The sequence below is a fragment of the Numida meleagris genome, chromosome 2 (assembly GCF_002078875.1).
Source record: "Numida meleagris isolate 19003 breed g44 Domestic line chromosome 2, NumMel1.0, whole genome shotgun sequence".
NCBI classification, from domain to species: Eukaryota; Metazoa; Chordata; class Aves; order Galliformes; family Numididae; genus Numida; species Numida meleagris.
In genome coordinates this window covers 118,929,839-118,940,291 of record NC_034410.1, presented here as the reverse complement: position 1 = coordinate 118,940,291, position 10,453 = coordinate 118,929,839, and the positions used below count along the sequence as shown (strand labels likewise).

At 39.9% G+C, this 10,453-nt stretch overlaps 1 long non-coding RNA gene across 2 annotated transcripts in view; it reads left to right on the top strand.

The window, feature by feature from the left end:
* The window catches only part of LOC110393304, a 28,402-nt gene that overhangs the window by 12,901 nt on the left and 5,048 nt on the right, over nt 1–10,453 (top strand). Inside the window, exons 3-4 of one of the 2 annotated variants that reach the window (XR_002434945.1) lie at nt 386–566; nt 5,189–5,271. This is a non-coding gene — a long non-coding RNA (uncharacterized LOC110393304). The remainder of the gene's footprint in view (nt 1–385; nt 567–5,188; nt 5,272–10,453) is intronic. The other variant, XR_002434946.1, reaches the window with a different exon arrangement.

Below are 10,453 nucleotides of genomic sequence, written 5' to 3'. Positions count from 1 at the left end.
TTCCCTTCCCTTCCCTTCCCTTCCCTTCCCTTCCCTTCCCTTCCCTTCCCTTCCCTTCCATTTGGGACAGTTTGGGAAGGTATAGGGCACTGGAATAAGGGAGCTGCTTTCTAAGCGCTCTCTTCTTAGTACAATACAGTCAAGCAAAATGCTATGTGTTAGATATAGATGCCTTGAAAATGAATGTTTTTCTTAAAAAAGAGGTAGAAGAGACAGAGTCAAAATCTGTGATTGCCTTAATAGTGATTCATCCGCTATGTGACAGCTATATTATGCTATGGCATGCTATATAGCTACGTAGTATACTATCATCTGCTATATGGCTACATAAAAGGTAATTACAAATGGCTCTTGCACTGCCTTGCTTTGTAACTTAACCTTGCAGGACTTAAAACATGAGTTGGGACAAGATGAAATGTATAAGAGGGAAAATTCATTCATGAGTATTCAGGAAAACAAAATTCCAACTGGACTGTACAATTTGTGGCACATGCTTCAGCCTGGGATGCCTGGCTGCTGGAAACAAGAGACACTGCAAAAAGAAGAACCGGGCTGGGAAATCTGAGGTAAGGTATTCACGGAAGTGGTGAAGAAATGTCCTTGCAGAAAAATCCAGCTGTTCTGCTCTACTCTTAATAACACTGCTGTAAACCAGAATTTGAACCAGAAACATGGTTTGCATTGGGTTTTCTGAGCCTCTGCACACTTTCTGTGTTCTTTGGCCTCGTAAATATTTTAATTTCCAAGCATCCTCTGTCATCTCTCTGAAAGTATTCAAACCAGGAAGTGTTCCTCCAAGAGATCTCACATGAATTGCTGTAACTGTTTAACTGGGGAGTTACCTTCCACTTTACATGCTCTTACTGAAGAAAAGATGTCCCACAGTGTACCAGATATCACATCTTAGGAAGGATCTGATCTTCAGTGTCTAGCAAGCACAGGATGAGCCCTTCTAGAACAGAGCAATCAACACCTAAGCTGGAGGATCCAGACTTTTACCCTCATGCCCCTCAGTCCTACATGGAGGTGAAACTTCTGTGTGTACCAACCACCTCAGTGTTCCCACTCGGTCTTCTGCAGTGTGGTTTCCTTTGGAAGGAAATTGCATCTGCTGGTCAGAAAAGCCTCTGTACCTCAGCAAATATGGATAAGAAGTTCAAAAAATCACCATGTCTCAGGTAGAGGAATTAGTATACAAGACCTTCCACTTTATTCCTCCCACTAAAAAAACAATGGTGAAGGTGGAGAGGTGGCATCACCCAGTTTCATGGGTTTGTTAGTCACCAGGGTACGTCCGAAGGATAAAACTTGGAGACATGTAGATGTCTGTTGCTGATACATACTCTTACATTAATTTAATTACTTACATTATATTAAACAAATGCAGGTGGTGATTTTTTTTTCCCTTATGGAGATGACACAATGTTTCTATTTAGCTGAACATTTAATGAGAAAGTCTAACAGACTCAGGTTAACATGAAAAAAGGAACACAGTATTGTATTATTATACCTCAGTATATTAAATTATAATAATTATTATTGATTATTGGTTGTAACAGTAATTATTATTATCATTTAATGTACTGAAGTATAATAATATGATACTGAGTTGACTATTAGTTGTAACAAGAATTGTAGCATCGTAGAACGGCTTGGGTTGGGAAGGACCTGGAAGACAACCTAGTTCCAACCTCCTGCCACAGGCAGGGCTGCCACCCACCAGCTCAGGCTGCCCAGCGCCCATCCGGCCTGGCTTTGAACACCTCCAGAGATGGGACATCGACAGCTTCTCTGGGCAGCCTGTGCCAGTGCCTCACCACTCTCTGAATGAAGAATTTCCTCCTAAAATCTAACCTAATTCCCCCTCTTTTAGTTTAAAGCCATTCCGCTTGTCCTATCACTATCAGATGATGTAAAAGTCAGTCTCCCTCCTGCTTATAAGCTCCCTTCTTGTTCTGGAAGAAAATATAATAATTACCATTTCATATACTGAAGCATGATAATACAATAATTTTATTCCCTCTTCATGATTCCTCAAATAACTCCTCAAAGCTTAATGCCAAATAAATATGGAAGGAACAAAATAATCAAGGTTTTGACTGAAGGTTTCTTTTTTGTGTATTTTTTTTTCCAGTTTATTGCTTGGTCTTTTAAATTCTAAGAACAATGTGCTATTCTGAGATGCTGCCATATGGCTGTCACACTGTAAACAATAATGATACTGCATTTATATGTTCATGGAAAGAACTGAGCTCTGAAATCTATTTTTGCAGGATTCTGCTAAAGAGGTATATTTGGAATAAAGACATTTTGCATAAAGGGAACACCATTCCACTGTTTGACACACACAACCCCCCCTCACCTGAAGCAACAATTATACAGTGAACACTCCCTAGGAGTAAATACACCTATACAGAGATCTGAATCTTGATAAAATATGAAGCTGATTTACAGCATGGGTTTGATGAAGAAATTATAGGGTACAGTCGATCCCTACTCTCAAAGCCTGTAAGTGTAATATTTGATACAGTACTGTTACTCTGGAATTACATGATAGGAAAGGAAAGCTGAATTGTTCCCAGCAGTCCTACATCTACACAAGGCCAATATGTTATAAAGAGATGCAGTCAAGGGAAAACTCCCACTTGTAATTCTCTTTTTTCATAAAATGACCACTCAGTGTCAATGTACAGCTTCATCAGTTTCTCTATCAGTAGTCATAGCTTTATGGTATCTTGTTTTGTCATACATGTATACTCCTATTTGTATTCATACCACACATACCTTTCCCTTAAACGCAGTCAGCTTCATAAGCTCTGTAGTTTTTTTTCTATTTCTTTGAAGTATATATTCTTATGGGAGAATGGGTCTTTATTTAGAAGAATGTCTTGGCAAAGTATTTGTTCAGAATACTATGAAAGCAACTACCTGGCTCGGGAAAGGACTAACGCTGGTGATTTTGTCGATTTTTTTCCTCTGTCTTAAAAAAAAAGTTTTCCTACATTATATTCCTCCAGTTGTATGTTTGTCTTGATAGAAGATGTTCTTGGGTTTAGCACGAACTAGGAACACCATACATGAAAAAGGATGTTTATTTAAAAAAAGATTACCTGGGATAGGGAAACTGTTAACTAAAAGCTTCAAAAGCAGTTGTTCTTCAGTGACCCGTCCTAAAATCATCCTGGAATATTAATGCCAGCATGAAATCTGCTTCTATATGACACTGGGGTTGGTTGGAAAGTTATACTTTATGAGTTCTTTATTACTGTGATTGTTGGAGGGAAGATGATGTTTATATCTATGCTTCTGGTCAGTAGTGGTTTACGATCTCTCCTTTGAGAGCTGAAGAGTTAATAAACATTTGGCTCTGTTTACAGGGAGGACACAGCTATGGAAATTCTCTGTCCTCTGACAATGCCCAGAGTAACTATGGGCTTTGTGCACAAAAGTATTGTCTACAGAAGTCATGCTGAGGACTGAGCTACATGAGCTGGCAGAGAACAGCACAAGGGGTGCTCCAGGCCTGCTTGTCTGGGATGTGTATCTCCCCCTTTGGTTTGGGGCTGCCTTTCTCTTCTTTGGCTTTACTGCTCTTAAGCATGTAAATCCCTTTGAGTACTTTCCTTTGAAGATGAGTTCATCAACCCAGCTCTTTTTACTTTTTCCTTGAAGAAAACAATCAGTGTAGTTTTGGACCCACTGCTAGATAATCCAGCGGTTAGGGCATTCACCTGGGAGAAGGCAAGGCCTTTCATTTCTTTGTTTTGTAGTGGGGAAATCTTTAAATGGAGGGCTTGGAAGTACCAGAATATTTTCTTGCCTAGAAGGCAGCTGGTGGAGATTCAAAGCCTCTGCAAAGTAGAGGATTTATTCTGAACCTTTGATGTCACCTTTGGGGTCAAAGCTTTAGTCTTCAGACTGTTGGGGAAAGGAATTGGGAAAGGTGTTATTGCTACAACCTTTGATAAAATGATTTCCTAGGAAGACCAGTGTTACTGACGGTTAGACTAACACATGCTCTACTGTCATGATTATCTGGTCCCTATTTCTTCAAAGAGTAAAATGCTGCAAGGCTTCTGGGGCTTTCAGCAGGAAAGGCAAAGAGATCTTACCTTCAGTCACAAAGGGGCTCAGTGCCTTTATTCTGAGGCCTTATTTAAGATTTTGAGTTTTGAGTATAGGCTTTAAAAGGTTGTGGGGCTTTTTTGTTTGTTTGTTTGTTTTTTTCTTTTCTTTGATGAATGGTTGTTTAAAGGAAAAATATCCCAACTTCCTGCACAAACAAAGGTTTTAGGAGTCAGTCTGTGTCTCACTAGGCTCATACTCAGAGCTGCTAAATGTGCTTAGTCAAAAACAGCATCTGGGGAGAATTCTTCCTCCAACATTTATTTCAGGTTTCTGTTAAGGATGAGGGAGGATATCGGCTTATAGCTTAAAGACAAGGACCGAAAGGAAGAGTTAACTTTTTTTTCCATGTGTAAGCATCAAGGCATATGCTATACCTTCACTTCACATAGAGTGCATTTGTACATCCTAGTGGTGCAGCCTGACAGACTGGTTCATAGAAATCACAGATTTCAAAGCCCTACCTGTCAAACTGCAACACAAAAGCTTTTAAGACAAAATTACTTACTTTCCTGTAATTTATCTGCAATAGCTTTGTTACAATATACGTGCTAGCTTTCCTTTACGTCCCCATAATAGACGTGTGATCAAACATACACCTTTGAATTAAGTGGTTTATCTATTTGAATGAAGACAGAAATAACCTCAGCCTGCCTGTGCTAGTTAAGTGTTAATGTGTTCTGCTTTTCCTATTGCTGAAATTGAAAAAATAATGACTGAATTGCCATGTGATTGCAGCTGATGTACGACAAAGCCTTTTTCTTTTAAGTAAAATAGGCCCAAACTGACTAATCTTTAAAGTATTAAAAATCAACGTCTCAAACTCTAAGTTAGTGTATTTAAAGTCTTCAGATTTGGTAAAAGAGAAAAGATTAGCAGAAAAAAATAGCAGAAAATCAATCCTGTTGAGGAAAAATATTTAATAATTTTAGGGGGATCAAACTGGAGAAAGATAGATAGGTGGTGCAATGACAAAAATAGAAGCAACAACAAAAGAAGTTACTGAAAATAGAAGCCAGTTTACAGCACAAGAAACCATTTTGATGTCTCATGTTTGTTACAGGACTCTAAATAAACCACAGCAAGAACAGAGAAAGACATCATTCTGAAGGTTCTGGGAACAGCAGAGAGAAATGGCAATATGTGGTAGGTAACCAGAGAAAGAAAGAGAATCAGCTTACTAATATCTGTAAAATATGCTTTGGTAAAAACGTACTAGATTATATGTAGCTAGATTGAATGCTAAATACCATGTTCAGTCTCAAATATCACCACTGATCTAATTAGTTATGATAGTTTTTGTGTTATATTAACTTTGCAGCACTGTTCAGGTCTAAAAATAGAAAAGAACATGGTGGTAAATGGAAAGGAAATTCGCTTCAAGATGACATACATCTTCCTCCTCCTTCTTCCTCAGAAATGCAGTGAAATTTAATGTGAAATCTTCTACTGTTGTCACGACCCTTTCAATTTTCAAGTTCCTACCCATTACCGCTGAAGGCTTAAAAGCAGAGCCTTGTAGCTGCCTGTAGCTGCCCGTTACCACTGGAGATAGGTAGCTGGCACCTCAGTCTCTGGTAGTTATGTGCAATAAGGATGTTGCAGCGAGCAGGCTCCAGATGCCTCTTACCAGGGATATCAATGTGCTTTTTTTAGCCCCTTGCATGACTGCTCAGATGAGTGCCCTTTTTGGGTACTCCTTTGATTATATCTTCCAAGATTTTTTTTTTTTCCCAGCCCAGCACATTGTTATGTGTTGAGTAGTGTTTCCTGTGTGCTTATCAACTGCAAGTGCATTGTAAATCATTTTGTGTCCAATTCTGCAAAGCCCTTTTAAAAAAAGTGTTATTTTTCCAGAATATACTGCGCATGGATGGATGTGGCTCTGGGCAGCCTGGTCCAGTGGTTGGCAACCCTGCCTACAGCAGGGGGGTTGAAACTCGATGATCTTTGAGGTCGTTTTCAACCTTGGTCATTCTATGATTCTATGATTTTATAGGTTACCTATTATTTTGTACTGGTAGTGTGGTGTAAAACTCGAAGTAGTTACTTGCTTCTTTCCTAGCCTGCAGTTGGCTGCTCAGTTCTTCTCATTCACTCAAGCTCAGCATTCCTGTCAAAAGTGTTTTAGCAAACGGGAATATCTGCTGCATAGTCTTAATTGCCTTAAAGAAGTAAAAGGAATGGAGAAAGAATAACAATCTGGGAGATAGAAGTTGTAACTTCTAAATATTTTCTGAATTCACAACCCATGGATAGCAGTCACTGAAGTGTTTTAGAGAAATAGAATAATGCTTTAAAGAAAAGAGCCCGAATATTTAATGAGGGGCAGCAGGGATGGATGGACAAGAGTTTGTGAGCTCTTGGGAAGACGCTGACTGGCCTCAATTGGCTGAGATGAAAGCAGATCTCCTGTGGTCAAACAGTGATAGAAATACTACGCTGAGATGCATTTGTCCAAGCTTGGCATCAACATAAATGATAGTAAGATCACTGGGATGGAATAAATAAATCACTTCATCTTTTGAAATGATGCTATCTTTACAGAAATACAGTTACAGTCCAGCCTGGACGGGGCTTTGAGGAACCTGGTCTAGTGGGAGGTGTCCCTGGCTATGGCAGGGGGGTTGGAATTAGGTGATCTTAAAGGTCCCTTCCAACCCAAACCATCCCTTGATTCTATGATTCTGTGAGACAGCTAATACAAACAGCTGACAATTATATCAGACATTTTATGCTCAAAATTTGGTAGAAGAATACTGGGAAGTTGTTTTGCTTTGACTTCTATGGGCCAGTTACTAGTACAAAACACACAGAAGAAAGGTGTGTCTGCCTATATTTTCCAGTCCTCGAATATTCTCATATGTAAATCAGGAATGTACATAGCTGTCATCCAGGAGATTTACCGTATTCACCTTTCAAAAAAGCCAATAAACTTCTGGGGAAGAATGTGTTCCCAAACAGAAGGATCAGGATCCACAACTGATAAGGCAACAGGGGGTATACACATTGATGTATGCCAATAATGCCATTGTAGAAAGCTGGGCATGTGGCAGAACTGTGTTTGGAACAGCTAAACAGCAATTACTACTCTTCAAGCAATAGAAGGAAAACATTTTGCCATGGTTGGGAGTAACATTGTGTAAGAGTATACAGTCGCTGTCATTAACCACTGCATTGCAATGTTCTGGAGTTCCTGAGCCTGGGAAAGCACAGGCAGGCTACTTTGAAGGAAATGTAATTTCTCTTTATGGTTTTGCCTCATGCAGAACTGTTTTGTAAACCAATGAATTATTGGGCTAAAAACTTGATTTTCAGGAAGGAACATATTATAGAAAGTGCAATGAGAAATTTGTCAAAATGGAATTTCTGATGCTTACATTACCTACTCTACGTCCCACTGCAGCACTAGCTCATTTTTCAGACATCAGGAGAAAAGTTAGCAACTAGGTTTATTCACCAAAGTTGTGGCAATACTGATTATACATTGTCATCAGAAGATGTAATGTGGTTGAGATGCATGGACAATTCTGTCTTCAGCAAATTTTAGTTTGGCAAGTGTTGCCTTTAGGAAGGCAAGGATTTTAGATTGTGGACTTTCCCAAAGCTTCCAACACATATTTCTCAGAAACTTCTCTGTTGTTGTTGTGAGGAATTCTTTCGATTTCAAGCCTATTTGATATACACAGATTCATAATTTTTGATGTTAAGATCACCAGGGGGGTACAATGTTTTGACAGTGCTGTCAGATTTGTGAGTCCAGGATAGGATTCTGTGTGCTGTCCTTCTAGCAATTAGATGTTGCATAAAGACAGGAAAATACTACACTTCTGGTTTCTGTTCAGCAGCTGGAATCAGCTGCAGGGCCTTCTGTACAACCCCAGGTTTATTTCCAGCACTTACAGAAACTTTCTTTGTGGGGTAGGGATGCAGATCCTGGACGAGCTCTGAAAAATGACAGGTGTTTTGAGAGACTAAGGATGAAAGCAAAGCCTGTAAACCAATCATGTAGAAGATGCACTTCCATTACTTTGCCCTCATAATTAAAATAATAATAAAAAAAAAGGTCTCAACACCTTATTCTTCCCAGATCCAGCACGACTGTTTGGATCTGTTTCTCTAGGTCTAAGTTCTAATTCTGCTATTTAAAATACTACCCAGTGCCACCAGGAGGTGTCCGTGTGCTATTTACTGGTTACTTTCTTAGGCACTTTGATTCTTCAATCATTTAGTTGAGGAGGAAGCTCCGTAACAACACAACAGTGGTAGAAGTTTATGTAGAATCTTTATTATTATGTAGTGTTGGCATTTATGCTACCAAACAAATGAGGATGTCATAGTTGTATTTGGAGAGAGTGTTTAATTCTTTCCCTGGATGGGAATAATTATAGATGAAAAATACCGAGCAAGTCATCCATCTTTTCTCCCTTAGAGCATGCACTATTCTCTGAAATACACTGTATAATGCATTGAGGATATCATTCTGTTGCTAGGGAAATGATGACTATAATGAGATGTTACACCGTCTACATTTTGACTGCATTGCAGGATCAAAGATGAGGCTGTAGAAATGAAGATCTTTCCAGGAAACACATAAGCTGTGTCTTATCTGCATTCATGTGTAACTTCCAAGTTAAAAAGAAAAAGATGAATGCATACTGTGCAAAGCTAAATATCACAATATTGTTATCTTGCACACCCCCATTTGGTCTGTGTTATTTAACTGAAGCACTTTTTGTGTATTTTCAGTGTAAATACATGCATAAAATATGGAGAGATCCGTAATGACTGATAGAACATTACAAATAACTACAAGACTTTCTATACAGTACAGCTTATCTAAAGCAATGCCAACATTTATTACCATTTGGGCATTCTCAAGCATACATCAGAGTGAATAGTAAATCTGATTTCATTTGAACATGAGATAGGCAAAAATAATTAGTTGATAAAATATGATCAGCCATGCCTGGTGACACACTGTTGCCAGAGACTCCAGTCTGTTTGATAGGGCCCTTTGGAAATAGGATCCAGCCAAAAGTTAACATCTCAGAAGACACAGCTTTCAGGCTCCCCAAATAAAGCCGCAAGCCCTGCAGCTCCCCACCAACTCCTCCTTTCCTGAGTTTACCTACATTCTTGGTCTTTTCTATGTGCCTGTAACAGTAACACCTTCCACCAAAACCTATCATGGCTCATGCAGGAGTTGTTAGTGGATTCTCACCAGAAATGGAAATTCCAGTAAGTCTCTGAGTAGTTCCCAACCCCAATGTTGTTTGATAAAGAGAATTATTAAAGCAGCAGATTGGTATCATTACTGTACAAGTCACAACCACCTCATACAACACTACAGGCTTGGGGCAGAGTGGATGGAAAGCTGAGTGGCAGATAAGGATCTGTGAGTGTTCATTGACAGCTGGCTGAACATGAGCCCAGCAGTGTGCACAGGTGGCCAAGGAGGCCAACAGCATCCTGGCTTCTACCAGAAACAGTGTAGCCAGCAGCAGCAGGGAGGTGATTGTCCCTCTGTACTCAGCACTGGTGAAGCTGCATCTTGAATACTATGTTCAGTTTTGGGCCCCTCACTGCAAGAAAGACATTGAGGCCCTGGAGCATGTTCAGAGGAGGGCGACGAAGCTGGTGAGGGGTCTGGAGCATAAGGTGTTATGGGGAGCGGTTGAGGGAACTTGGATTGTTCAGTCTGGAGAAGAGGAGGCTTAGGAGAGACCTTATCACTCTCTACAACTTCCTGAATGGAGGTTGTGACGAGATGGGGGTTGGTGTCTTCTCCCAAGGAAAAGTGATAGGATGAAAGGTAATGGCCTTAAATTGCAGCAGAGCAAGTTCAGGTTGGTTATTAGGAAGCATTTCTTCTCAGAAAGAGAAATAATGCACTGGAACGGGCTGCCATGGGAGGTGGCAGAGTCACTGTCACTGGAGGTGTTCAAGAAATGTGTGGATGTGGTTCTTAGGGACATGGTTTAGTAGTCAATAATGGTGGTAGGTGGACGGTTGGACTAGATGATCTAGAGGTCTTTTCTAACCTCAATGATTCTATGATTCTAAGCTGTTAGCTTTCACACTCTGTGCTCTTACATCAATAGACAGCTAAATGACTAAACTGACATATCATTTTACGGGCAAGTGAGTTGACTGAAGTAGTAGACTTAGTGAGACTCCAATGAAAGTAAGTGATACAGCAGGTCCCATGACACGAGATATGGTTAATTGTAGAATCATAGAATCTTTAGAACTGGAAGGGACCCTTAAAGGTCATCTAGTCTAACCCCTTCAGTGAACAGGGACATGCACAGCTAGATCAGGTTGC